General features: G+C 41.8%; 1 protein-coding gene across 3 annotated transcripts in view; it reads right to left on the reverse strand.

Moving 5' to 3' along the window:
* Positions 1-14,265, reverse strand: part of MMS22L (MMS22 like, DNA repair protein) — a 172,796-nt gene that overhangs the window by 91,237 nt on the left and 67,294 nt on the right. The window lies entirely within an intron of this gene.

Raw genomic sequence — 14,265 nt, forward strand, 5'->3', positions numbered from 1 at the left:
TGGAAATAATCTTACGTTTAGATACGGCGCAGACAAATGCATCAACTTTTGGAAAATGCAAATGCTCTCTCACAGCTGGATCCAGAGGGTATAGTCCTTCCAATGCCCGATCACCCTTGAAATCTGCCTCCAGGACGTCCCATTCAAGATCAATCAATTCTTGAATGGCAGCCATAACAGGAAAAAAGCAAGAGGCTTTATTCAAGGAAACAGAAATGGGCTTCTTCTTCGTCTCTGTCATAGAATCCGCCCCAGGCGCTCCCAGGAGCTTCAATGTCTTGGAAATCAGAACTAGTAGTTCATCTCTATGAAAGAACTGTAACATGGTTCGATATGGCTCCAAACCAGGAATTTCATCTTTCAAAGAAACAGGATCTGCTTCATCATCCGTGCCATCCGGGTCCCCACCGGGGATACTGTGGCGAACAAAGGCATGCCATGGCGCATAACCATAGGATTAGAAGAGGGAGGGACCACTGGCTGAGGGTCCGACCTGATCGGATTGGGCAAAGTGAACAAAGGCTTGTAAACCTTGAAAAATCTCCACTCAAGAAAGAGCAGCCGGATCCAGACCAAGCTCAGAAGGTACGGCAGTGGGCCCAACTGAACTGCCATCTCCTGCAGAGGAGCCAGACAAGGGAGTACAAAGATCTGGTGTACTTTCAGCCAAAACCATACCCAGACCATCAGAATGAGAGGATCCAGGTGTAGCAAAATCTAAGGAAGACAACTCTCCCCGAGCATCTGAACAGCACTGATACATGTTGGAAGATATATTAGTGCTTCTCAGACTGACCTGACAGGCGACACAAAGAGAAAGGCGCTTAGGCTTCTTGTTTACCGGTGCCATGAGCAGCGGTAAGAACATAAGAACGGTAATTTTACATTCAAATGGCTCATGCTCAAAGTTACGCGCACAAATTTTAGGCACTCCAGCAATAAGCGCGGCAAGGCACACGCATTACTAGTGTGCCCCTCTGGAGCGTATCACCATACTTTAAAAAAGTTATGCGTGTAAAAGTCACGCCTAGCGCAGCATGCCCAACACATGGGCAGAGCTGATGCACTGTGCACATTGATGTCCTGTAGATGGCAGAAAGCACACAAAGAGCATGCGAAAATGCCGTTGCTGCCTACCATGCTGACTGCTGTACAAGCAGCTAAGTCCATGCTGGGAACCAGCTACTGGACCAAGGCACACCTCTAAGGGACTATGGAAATCACCTTAGGATTCTCAATTGGGGGAGGGTCTAAGGTATTACCGCAGGACAGCGGGGCTTTCTTTTCCTGAATTTAGAATTTCAGATTTCTCCTTCCAAAATGCTTGACGCAGTCCCCATAGGGAGATGCATGTCCACCATCTGCTGGAGATGGAGAATACTGGCAGTTTGGGGTCACTGCAGAAGTATATGTACTGTGACGTCAGCTTGCTCCGTCTCTATCTGCAATCAGGGGAGCATAAACCACTGGTCCTAACTCCATCTGTCTACACGCTAGGAAATCTATTTTTAAGCAGTTTCAGTTCAGATCTCATAGTAAAGCAGTAACTTAGTAAATCATGGCAGAAAAAGACTTAAGTGTTCCATTCAGTCTGCTCAGTAAGCTTTTCTTTTTTTAGGGTAGTAACTGCTGCTCTGTGCATGTTACTCTCCATGCCTTCTGTTAAGGGTAATAATTGCTGCTCTGTGCAAGTTACCCCAGTTCCCCCTTTTTCTTCATTTCCTATCCTTCAGCCACTAGGGGATCCTCTATGTTTATCGCACACACTTTTGAATGCCATTATTATTCTTCTCTTCACTACCACTTCCGGGAGGGTATTCCATGCATCCACCACCCTTTTTATGAAGAAATATATCCTGATATTGTTCCAGAGTCCACCCTTAGAGTTTCATAACATAACCCCTAGTTCTACAGTTTTTTTTCCCCCAATGGAAAAGGTTTGATTCTTGTGCACTTTTAAATTTAAAAAAAAAGTCTCTGATGGTATGCTGCTATTCTAATACGTTGTGCAGTTGCTTTAATTGATTTCTTATCCAAAAAGATGGATAAATCGAAATAAATTATGATTGTCTGAAAAAGCGTAACTGTTTAAGCAGCTGCAGAGTTATGTACAGAGACATATACTTGTTTGTAAAACACTTGAATGCTTGATAGTTTGCAAAAAAAGAAAGTGTAAATGTTTGACACTTGCAAATGTTGAGCAAGATGCAGTATGACTGGCTGTTCACAAGCCGCAGTGTATGAATCAGCTCAAAATGTTATTTATACTGTATGATTTTAATCTCCGTATTTTGAAAAGGAGCCACAAATATATGCATTTGTCCAGTTTATTTTTTTTTTTTTGATGAGTCACATGCGCTAACTCAGAGAATCAGTGTAAGACAGTTTTGCAAATCATTTTTGGAATAGTCTTGCCAAATGAGTTAGTTTTGCAAATAACAGCAAAAATGAACCTCGCTCGTTAATCAGGATATGTTGGATATGATCTCAATCTCTCAAATTTATTTCTAGTGCTTGCTTTGATACTTGTATTGTGCCAAAAAGCCTCCCGAAGTTCATAGGTTGCAATATGTCAAAGGCAACATATCAAATTGCACTTAGAAGGTTTTTATTATTTTATCATGCTGTGGCACCCAATATTCGTTTCTTTCTGCCACATTTTCTTGGTCCGATTGCCTTTCTTGCTATTTGATCTTTTCTTTCTCCATACGTTGTACAGACATTTCTATTAGCAGTGCCATTCTTTACTACACTGTCTGGTTTTTCATTCACCTTTTCATTGGTTGAAATGGAAACGTCCCAATTTCCTCATTCTCTACAATTCTGTTAGCGTCATGATCCCAGGGTTTTTCCGGGTCAGCGATGTTATAGCTTTTATACAATTTCCAGTGTCTCAGCCATGCTTTGTGCTTTTCTGTTTACAGATCCTTTAGACACCAGCACATTACAACCAGCAATGAGAAATGTGTTTCCAGTTCTATGCTAGAATTGCTATTTATCTATTTTATTAGTCATTTTTCTATATTGACTGTGAACCTTTACCTTTGGTACCAGGTCCTGTGCTGCAATTAATCTCATCTTTAGGTTGAAGCTCACCGCTCCTTAACCATTACTGTGACAGGCTGAATCCACTTGTGGTTGTAGAAGTAACTTTCTGGACTCCCTGCTGAATTTGTACCTTAGCATATTTTTTTCCTTGTTTGCAGATATAACTCTTTAAAGAATTTTTATTTTGCAAATTGTTGCTTTTTTTTTTTTTTTTAACTCATCAGAATGCTTGTCCATGATTAAAAAGGGAGACCAGTTTTGGCTGTTCATTTTCATACTTCAGCACCGAGTATTTGGAGCTGTTGATACTGTTAGATATGCCTGAAGACTGATACAAATAGCTCTACAGTTGTGTGCAAACATTTAGGTCCCCCTTGTCAAATCGTATGTTTCAACCATGCAAGATATTGTAACTTCCATTTCTTAATGTTTCTGCTAGCTGGAAGCAGTCACATTTTTTTTTTTTTTTATAGCCTTCCCCTGCTTTGTAAGAGTCAATTACCTTCATTTTTCTAATGCTCAGATAGCCGTTACTTAAAAGGATCCCTGAGTCGAAAGTAGACAGAGCAATCACAGCCCGAGAGGTTAGAAGGGTCAAAGTATTTTTACAACTGTGGAATTGTCTTCACCTAATTGAAGGCTTAACATGTTTACTACTTAAGGCCCAAAAGGTTATGAATCAATTGGAAGGGTAAACATACCATATTCATTATTTTAGTATTTTCAATCTATTAAAAACAGTCATTTTGCACTAAAAATTGTAGAAAGGTGTCATGTTTAAACTGTTCTATGTTTAGGCTGTGTTAGCTTCTGAAAACAAAATTTGACCAGGGATGCCTAAACTTTTGCACATAATTGTACATGTGTAATTTACTTCTATAAGGCCCATACCAGCCTTAGCTCTTGGGATGTATAATCTTGGTTGACTACACTGGCTTTCATAGGTTGCTCTTATATCCAACTGTTTTGAGATTCCAAAAATGAAGGAGAGTGCAAGCATTGCAAGTTGATTGATGTTGTCTATCTTATTTCATGTTACACTACTTCTCAATATCCGTTTCAATCTCCTATAATATCCTTTACTAATATTTACTCTCAATAACTTATGTTGGATTGTTGTACTGTAAGAGACAAAGGGTAGAAGCATATACCTTCCCCAAGAAGAGTTAAGACTGCTCTGCTTTAAAAAAACAAACAAAAAAAAGCTACTGACTCACCACATGAGCCTGTTTCTTGCAGTTTAAAACAGAAAGGAAGGAAACAGGAAGTGTGACAGCCTGGAGGCAGAGGGAAAGAAGCCTAGGAGTCCTGAAACCAGAGTCAATCTGACTTCAGGCCCAGGCTGCAGAGAATCAAGCCTGGATAAAGAACCAGAAATCCTAGCAGAAAAACCTAATCTTCAGGAAAGGTCCCAGAGCTGGTAGGACAAGTTGCTGGCTACGGTAAACCATAGCTGGAATGATTTTTCTCTTAATCTTTATGTTCATGAGATGGGCTGTTGCCCTTTAAACAGAAAAGGAATGAACAAACTGCAATAAATCTGTATTAAGGTGGAGTCTGCTATCCAGCAAATTAAAAAAAAAAAAAAAAAAAAAAAAGAGCAAGCCTAAGCTTGGGAGGAGGAATAGCCTAGTGGTTAGAGCAGTGGCCTGTGAACCAGGAGACCAGGGTTCAAGTCCCGCTGTCACTCCTTGTGACCTTGGGCAAGTCACTTTACCCTCCATTGCCTCAGGAACAAAACTTAGATTGTAAGCCCTCTGGGGATAGGGAAATACCTACAGTACCTGAATGTAAACCAAGGTGATATCTCAGATCAAATGTCGGTATATTAAAAATAATAAATAAATAAGCCTAGAGAGTAAGAGGGAAACCCCAGCCTAGATTCCCACATGCATCTTCTTCTAATTAGTTTTCCATTGTTATGTTTCTCCCATTTTATGTCTTTGTATTGTAGGGTTCTGAAGGAACTCAAAAATGAAATTTCTGATCTATTAGTTAAAATTTGTAACCTATCATTAAAATCATCCATTGTACCTGAAGACTGGAGGGTGGCCAATGTAATCCCAATATTTAAAAAGGCTCCAGGGGCGATCCGGGTAACTATAGACCAGTGAGCCTAACTTCAGTGCCGGGAAAAATAGTGGAAACTATTCTCAAGATCAAAATCGTAGAGCATATAGAAAGACATGGTTTAATGGAATACAGTCAACATGGATTTACCCAAGGGAAGTCTTGCCTAACAAATCTGCTTCATTTTTTTGAAGGGGTTAATAAACATGTGGATAAAGGTGAACCGGTAGATGTAGTGTATTTGGATTTTCAGAAGGCGTTTGACAAAGTCCCTCATGAGAGGCTTCTACGTAAACTAAAAAGTCATGGGATAGGAGGCGATGTCCTTTCGTGGATTACAAGCTGGTTAAAAGACAGGAAACAGAGAGTAGGATTAAATGGTCAATTTTCTCAGTGGAAAAGGGTAAACAGTGGAGTGCCTCAGATCTGTACTTGGACCGGTGCTTTTCTATATATATATATATACACATATATATGATCTGGAAAGGAATAGGGCAAGTGAGGTTATCAAATTTGCAGATGATACAAAATTATTTAAGAGTAGTTAAATCACAAGCAGACTGTGATACTTTGCAGGAGGACCTTGCAAGACTTGGATTGGGCATCCAAATGGCAGATGAAATTTAATGTGGACAAGTGCAAGGTGTTGCATATAGGGAAAAATAACCGTTGCTGTAGTTACACGATGTTAGGTTCCATATTAGGAGCTACCACCCAGGAAAAAGATCTAGGCATCATAGTGGATAATACTTTAAAATCGTCAGCTCAGTGTGCTGCAGCAGTCAAAAAAGCAAATAGAATGTTAGGAATTATTAGGAAGGGAATGGTTAATAGAACGGAAAATGTCATAATGCCTCTATATTGCTCCATGGTGAGACCACACCTTGAATACTGTGTACAATTCTGGTCGCCGCATCTCAAAAAAGATATAGTTGCGATGGAGAAGGTACAGAGAAGGGCAACCAAAATGATGAAGGGGATGGAACAGCTTCCCTATGAGGATAGGCTGAAGAGATTAGAGCTGTTCAGCTTAGAGAAGGCTGAGGGGGGATATGATAGAGGTCTTTAAGATCATGAGAGGTCTTGAACGAGTAGATGTGACTCGGTTATTTTCACTTTCGAATAATAGAAGGACTAGGGGGCATTCCATGAAGTTTGCAAGTAACACATTTAAGACTAATCGGAGAAAATTCTTTTTCACTCAACGCACAATAAAGCTCTGGAATTTGTTGCCAGAGGATGTGGTTAGTGCAGTTAGTGTAGCTGGATTCAAAAAAGGTTTGGATAAGTTCTTGGAGGAGAAGTCCATTAATGGCTATTAATCAATTTTACTTAGGGAATAGCCACTGCTATTAATTGCATCAGTAGCATGGCATCTTCTTAGTGTTTGGGTAATTGCCAGGTTCTTGTGGCCTGGTTTTGGCCTCTGTTGGAAACAGGATGCTGGGCTTGATGGACCCTTGGTCTGACCCAGCATGGCAATTTCTTATGTTCTTATTGTTCTATGATAACTTACTTATGCCTCTATTCTTTTCCATTATACATATTACGTTCGCATCTCCCAGTTTGCTGCTCCCTGTTTTCTGTAACTGATTTCTCTATGTTGTTCCCCCTTGTTCGATGTAAACCGGCATGATGTCCCTGACTAATGTCGGTAAAGAAAAGCCTTAAATAGATATTTAAATATATCTTCCTACTCATGTTCTTCTAGATTACGATCTTCACTCAGAGTTGTTTTCAGTTTTATTTATTTATTTATTTCAGATTTTTATATACCGGCATTCGAGACAGCAGTCACATCGTGCTGGTTCACATAAAACAGGGGTGCATAGTAAACATAACTATAACAATGGTGTTGAAAAGGCAGTTACATATAACAGGGTGATAAGAACTTGGCTGAGAAGGAAGAGAAAGGAAAGGTTATTAAATTCACACTTTAAAAATTTACAAATTTTAATTTGCTTAGTTTTCCTCATCTATGTGAATCCACTGAGGTCGATTACTGAGAGATCTTCACAAACGCTAACAATATTGTTGCAAGTCTCATTTGTGGTTTTACACATGTTCTGAAGATTGAACCCCAATACACAGAGGTGGCTGTATGATGGCTTTTTCTGTGGTGCCTCTCTGATAATGTGGAGCATTTTCATTGATACAGTTCAAAATTTGCTGCACACTGATTTTATTAGCCATTTGAAAACACCACCTCATACCTGATCATCATACATATAGCAGCACTCTGTGTACAAGACTAGATAATCCCCCAATCTCACTGCTGAACTTCTGTTTGCATCTTAATTTTGTTGAGTTGCTGAAGTTTTAAAATCTGTTTAAAGAGCAGGTATGTCTCTCAATTTAGGGGTTTTAAATTTGTCCAGGGGTTTTAAATGTATTAGGTGTCAACTCTATAAAGTTTTTAAATTTGATTACTAGGCAAATATTAGTTTCGGAATGACCAGCAAAAGGACTAAAGTTAATCACTACAATCAGGGATAATTGCATGTTCTTCTAAATCACTGACTTATTTTGAAGATTTTCCTCCTAACAGGAGTAATAATCTATATAATAAAAAATATCATGGGGTGGGTGGGAAACACTAGTGACCCTCCAAATTACCTTGCCTATTATGAGCCATGGGGTAAACATATACAGAAGTGCCTCTGGTAGCTAACCCTATATGAGGGCATAGAACCTGGATGTAAATGCAGCCCTCTGTTGGCCGAAAACCTTGCATGCCTTCACCTTATTGCTGAGCACCATCAGATCCCAATCCGACAGATATCTAGATGGCCCTTTAGGAGAGAGACCTTTCACCGGGTCTAGGACATAACAACTAAGTCAAACTGTACATCATTCATGCCTATCATAAGATGCCAACAAGGCCTCCAACTCATTTCTACCCCAATGAAGGAGCGGGTTTAATTCTAAGAATACTAAAGGATGTCAGGTCCCTCTGAGTTATATATGCTTCCACTGTAGTGGTGTTGTATCTCATTTTGACCACTTGGCCCACTATCCAAAGTGCAAAATCTACAACAGCCAGCCAAATCACCTTGGCTTTGCACTAACAGAAAAGCCCCTTTCCTCTGCAGTCCACCACCCTTGAGTAAACAGACAGAGCACCATCCTAGTCGATAGACTGGCATCAGAGATTCCAATGATTTCAACTGGTGCCACCAAGTCTACTCCCAATCCTTAGTGATCACAGACCATCCACCAGAATAAACTCAGTCTTGCCTTCTCTGGCAGCAGACGCCTGGAGTAGTCTGGAGATTGGGAGTTCCACTTGGAAGCACATCTCTTGCAGAAGACGCACGTTCGTCACTGCTCATGGCCCTAGGTCCAACGCTACCAGCCTGGCCCCAAGAACCTGTTGGTAGGACCCCACTTGTCTGATTTCTGGCCGAACCGAACTTCTGGATTTGACCACACAAGTCCTGGATGTTTTTTTGCATTAGATGAATGTGTCCTATCCATATAGTAAACTGAGTTCTTAGATACTGCAGTGTCTTGAGATAGCTGGAGATTGCTCTTGGGGAAAACTGTAGTACTCACTGCATCTACAAACACCATTGCGCTCTCATCAACTCATTAAAAATGGGTGAACCAAAATACCTTCTTAGCGCAACATCGCAGTCACTACCAACACTACCTTTGAAAAGATTCTTAGGGTGAATACCAGCCCAAGGGCAGTGCTTGAAAATGAAATGCTGGCACTGCACAGCAGATCATAGGTAGCGTTAAAGACCCCTCCAGGCTGGATGCTTCAATATATTCCTGCCAAGACGATTCCAGGAAGGTGCCTTCTGCACCATCAGAATCATATGTTGGCCATGCGAAAGGCCTGATAACTACCAAAAACCCCTGTGGACATTAACTGTAAATCTTTAACTGTCAGGGTAGGGGCAGCAGGAAACCAATCTGCTGTGATGGATGCTCAAGGCCAGAGAATTTGGAAGTGGAGCCACAGGGACACCCACAAAAAATAAAGAAGGTGAGATCTCTTTATTTTTAATAAAGAAGAGAAAAGTTTTAATAAAGAAGAGAATTTTTAATAAAGAAGAGAAATTTTAATAAAGAAGAGAAAAGTTCAAAGTGGTATAGTGAAATTGAAAGGTGGAAAGGATCAACGTGTGGAGAGAGACGAAGAAATGGCAGAAATATTAAATGAATACTTCAGTTCTGTGTTTACTAAAGAGGACCCTGGAGAAGGTCCGTCACTAGTTAACAAGAAACTAGAGGGGAATGGAGTAGATGTAACTCCATTTACAGTAGAAAATGTATGGGAAGAGCTGATGAAACTGAAAGTGGACAAAGCCATGGGGCCTGATGAAGTTCATCCCAGAATACCGAGGGAGCTCAGAGATGTGCTGGCGGGTCCGCTGAGTGACCTGTTCAATAGATCCCTAGAAACGGGAGTGGTGCCGAATGATTGGAGGAGAGCGGCGGTGGACCCGCTTCACAAGAATGGGAACAGAGAAGAGGCTGGTAACTACAGACCGGTTAGCCTCACTTCAGTGGTGGGAAAAGTAATGGAGTCACTGTTGAAAGAGAGAATAGTGAACTATCTACAGTCGGGAGAATTGCTGGACCAGAGGCAGCATGGATTCACCATTGGAAGATCCTGTCAGACAAATCTGATTGACTTTTTTGACTGGGTAACCAAGGAATTGGATCAAGGAAGAGCACGCGATGTCATCTACTTGGATTTCAGCAAAGCTTTTGACACTGTCCCGCACAGGAGACTGGTGAATAAAATGAGAAGCTTAGGAGTGAGTGCCGAGGTGGTGGCCTGGATTGCAAACTGGTTGACGGACAGAAGACAATGTGTGATGGTAAATGGAACTCTCTCTGAAGAGAGAGCGGTTTTAAGCGGTGTACCTCAGGGATCGGTGTTGGGACCGGTCCTTTTCAATATCTTTGTGAGCGACATTGCGGAAGGGATAGAAGGTAAAGTTTGTCTTTTTGCGGATGACACTAAGATCTGCAACAGTGGACACGCCGGAAGGAGAGAATGAGACGGATTTAAGGAAGATGGAAGAGTGGTCGAAGATATGGCAGCTGACATTCAATGCCAAGAAGTGCAAAGTCATGCATATGGGGAGTGGAAATCCGAATGAACTGTATTCGATGGGGGAGAAAGGCTGATGTGCACGGAGCAGGAGAGAGACCTTGGGGTGATGGTGTCTAATGATCTGAAGTTGGCGAAACAATGTGACAAGGCGATAGCTAAAGCCAGAAGAATGCGGGGCTGCATAGTGAGAGGAATATCGAGTAAGAAAAGGGAAGTGATTATCCCCTTGTACAGGTCCTTGGTGAGACCTCACCTGGAGTATTGTGTTCAGTTCTGGAGACCGTATCTCCGAAGAGACAGAGACAAGATGGAGGCGGTCCAGAGAAGGGTGACCAAAAAGGTGGAAGGTCTTCATCAAATGACTTATGAGGAGAGATTGAAGAATCTAAATATGTACACCCTGGAGGAAAGGAGGAGCAGAGGTGATATGATACAGACTTTCAGATACTTGAAAGGTTTTAATGATCCAAAGACAACGACAAACCTTTTCCGTAGGAAAAAAATCAGCAGAACCAGGGGTCACGATTTGAAGCTCCAGGGAGGAAGATTCAGAACCAATGTCAGGAAGTATTTCTTCACGGAGAGGGTGGTGGATGCCTGGAATGCCCTTCCGAAGGAAGTGAAGACCAGAACTGTGAAGGACTTCAAAGGGGCGTGGGATAAACACCGTGGATCCATAAAATCAAGAGGCCGTCAATAAAGAGTCGGTGGCTCGCCAGAATGACGGCTACTGCCTGGAGATAATACCCTTATTCAATAAACATACACATGGTTACTGTGACTCCAACATCGCTCTAAGCTACAACAGCAAGAGGAAATGTGGAAAAAAGGATTCGCACTCACAAAGTGGGGAGTAGCTGGCTTGTTACGGCGGTTACTACCCCAAACCAAATAAGCCTGATACTTCACTTTCAATGCATATCCAGCATAGCGCTCTGCTTCAACGGCAGGGGAGAAGAAAAAAGGATTCGCACTCACAAAGCGGGGAGTAGCTGGCTTGTTACGGCGGTTACTACCCCAAACCAAATAAGCCTGATACTTCACTTTCAATGCATATCCAGCATAGCTCTCTGCTTCAATGGCAGGGGAGAAGAAAAACTGATACTTCACGCATATCCAGCATAGCTCCCTGCTTCAACGGCAGGGGAGAAGAAAAACAACCAATAAGGGCTGAATAACACAGTCTGGGTAAAACAAATAAGCATGGGTGTAGCTTGCTTATTGCGGCGGTTACTTCCCCTACTACCCCTAACTAATCAAGCTTGATATTTCACTTGGATGCAGCTCCATCACTGCTCTCTGCATTAATGGTGGGGGTGGAAGGGAAATAGAACCAAAGAGCTAAGAGAAACAGATAAGTATGAGAAAAAAATGTGTGAAGCTTGCTGGGCAGACTGGATGGGCCGTTTGATCTTCTTCTGCCATCATTTCTATGTTTCTATGTTTCTATCTCTGAGCAGTAGAAGAGCCATCCTGCCTGAATTTCCAAATGTCCTTACAGGACTGAGAGGGAGCAACACAATTCCAGTCCAGTCCTCTGGGAACCGCTGAACCACTCGAGATCCTGCCAGGTACTTATGACCTAAAGTAGCGACCATTCCCCTTGGCCTGACCCTGCATGTCCAATCATATGTTCTTACCTCTTCAAAAGTTCTCCCTAGGACAACTGTGTTAAATTACAATTAGAGATGAAAACTGTCGACCAATTGGCAAATCCCAGTCGCCTCCTAATCACAACCACTAGGGCCAAGAAAGGGACAACCAGCTGAGAATCAGGAATGTTCTCTCTAGGACCACTGAGCATTGAATGGCTTCTGTAAGGGATCCCATACACCCAGCTGCAGCATGAACAGATCAAGGAGGCATCAAGCAGATACACTGCTCCCAGATCCATACCCTGGTACAACACAGTCACCAGCTGCACTAGTAGCCTCATACAATGCTGCAGAAAGTAGTCTGCCTACCATTATGCTCATCTGTGATGGTCGCATCACCTTCCACTGAAGGCAGTACTTTAGGAATGGAGCACATCGCTTCCCTTGGAAAAAAGCCATTAACCATTCCTAGACCACCCAAGGAATAGTTTAGGCAAGGAGCATCCTCTGTAAAACTGCACTACCTGAGAGCTGAAGCACAATCTAAGGCAGGGGAGAATTCAGAAGGGCGCTCCCTACCATGTGACAGGAGCCAACCAATGGCACCGGTAGCCCCTGTGACATAGTAAGGGCAAAGGATATTGGCGCCATTTTGAATACTGGTAGCAGACAGCCCGAGTGCAGGAGATCACGCCCGGACCCCTGCTGGACCACCAGGGTCTTTTGGCAAGCCTTGGGGGGGGAGGTTTATTCGGTAATGATAAGTTGCATTCGTGGGGGTTCGCCATAAGTTTCGCGGACCCTCGAATGCAACAAAAAGGGACCTATCTGTTGCGGATTGCGCATCCATTCAGAACGAGTGTACATCCCTACAACACAAGCGGCTTCCAACTAGAGACAGAAAACTGGCGGGCTGGTGACAGCATGGATGTATATAAGGAGTGACATCAGTGAGCCTGTTCATCTGTCTCCATCTGCTGGTCAGCATCCATAACCCAATGATATGGACTGGTCTGTGAGTAATGTAGGTTTTGATTATATGGAGTGGCTATTATGTGAAACTTTTGGAAAAATAATTTTTAAGGTTTGCAATGAGCAACGATTTTGTTCCTTTCTGATATGTTTATAACAGTTTTGATGTTATTGTAATGAGGGTGAGGGGAAAGATTTGGTCTTTTATATATATATATAAAAATAGAAATTTTTGCTCTTTATGGATCTTTACTAATAAAGATCTATTAATAAAAAAAAAAAAAAAATCAAATCTAAAAAATGTAACAGAGCAAAAAACCTGCCATACACCCTTAGGGGCAGATGCAATATCATGCACGCAAAAAACTTGCATCCAACCTGGACGCACGTTTTTTGAACGCACGCACATCTACTATATTGTGCGCTCTATGTAATACTCAAATGAGCTGGTACGCTAAAAAGGACGCGCAATGGATAAATTGCGCATCTCTAGCGCATGCATAGCATCGAGCGCCCAGGAGAAGTGGCTCTGCGCAGATAAGGAAAACAGACACAATTTACTAGTGTCCATTTTCCTGACCCATGGCTGTGCGTGGGTTAGGAAAACGGATGCTCCAAAAATTCATCTGACCACTGTCAAGATTTTATTTTCATGTTGCAGCTTTCTGCGACGACTCCTGTTTAGTATTGCAATGATATTACGCAGGAAGAATCACAGAAAAGCTGTATTTTTCGCTTTTCTGAGCATGGCTGAGTGCTTCAAAAGCTCTGGGCTGGCGTCAATTTTTGAGAGTTAAAATGTGCGCATTGGGTGCACTTTTTTTTTTTTTTAAACATCGGGGGTACTTAGCTAACAGCTTCAACATGGCATTTGCATGTCATGAGTGCTATTAGCTACGAGCCGATATGAACACACGTTTTGGACACGCTAAGCCCAATATTGCATTGGTCGTATGTCCAGCGCGTCCAACCACGCAGATAGTGGTGCACTGAGCTCAGTGCCCGATATTGCATCAGCCTCATAGTATTTAGATTTAAGGGAATAAATAGCCTTGTTTTCACCTTCTTGCGATCAAGGATGACACACACTATTATTGCAAGCTGTTAAACAAGATTCATATGAGTGACTTGCCTGACGTGCAATGTGTTTTACTTCCTGGGAGGGTGTGGAAGGGGGATTATGTCTGAAATACCCTTCAATAAAGAGATTTTTTTTAAAAATCATCATATGGAAGAAAAAGATTGAAAACCATTGTTTAGAGGGGAAAAAATGATGTAATTATCTTTAACTTTTAAAAATACAAAAACATACATAGACTTTTTAAAGGTAACTTAGAAGTATAAAATGTCTAGGAAATGCAGTATTCTCTGATTTAAGGTCACGTAAGATAAATTTTTAACTATGAAAATGTATTTCTGGTCTTAAACCTTCTATATACCATGAAATAAAAGAGATAAACTATACATAAATCTGTGTCTTAATCTGCTTACAATGCATGAGTACTG

Source organism: Rhinatrema bivittatum, chromosome 3 (genome assembly GCF_901001135.1).
Source record: "Rhinatrema bivittatum chromosome 3, aRhiBiv1.1, whole genome shotgun sequence".
NCBI lineage: Eukaryota > Metazoa > Chordata > Amphibia > Gymnophiona > Rhinatrematidae > Rhinatrema > Rhinatrema bivittatum.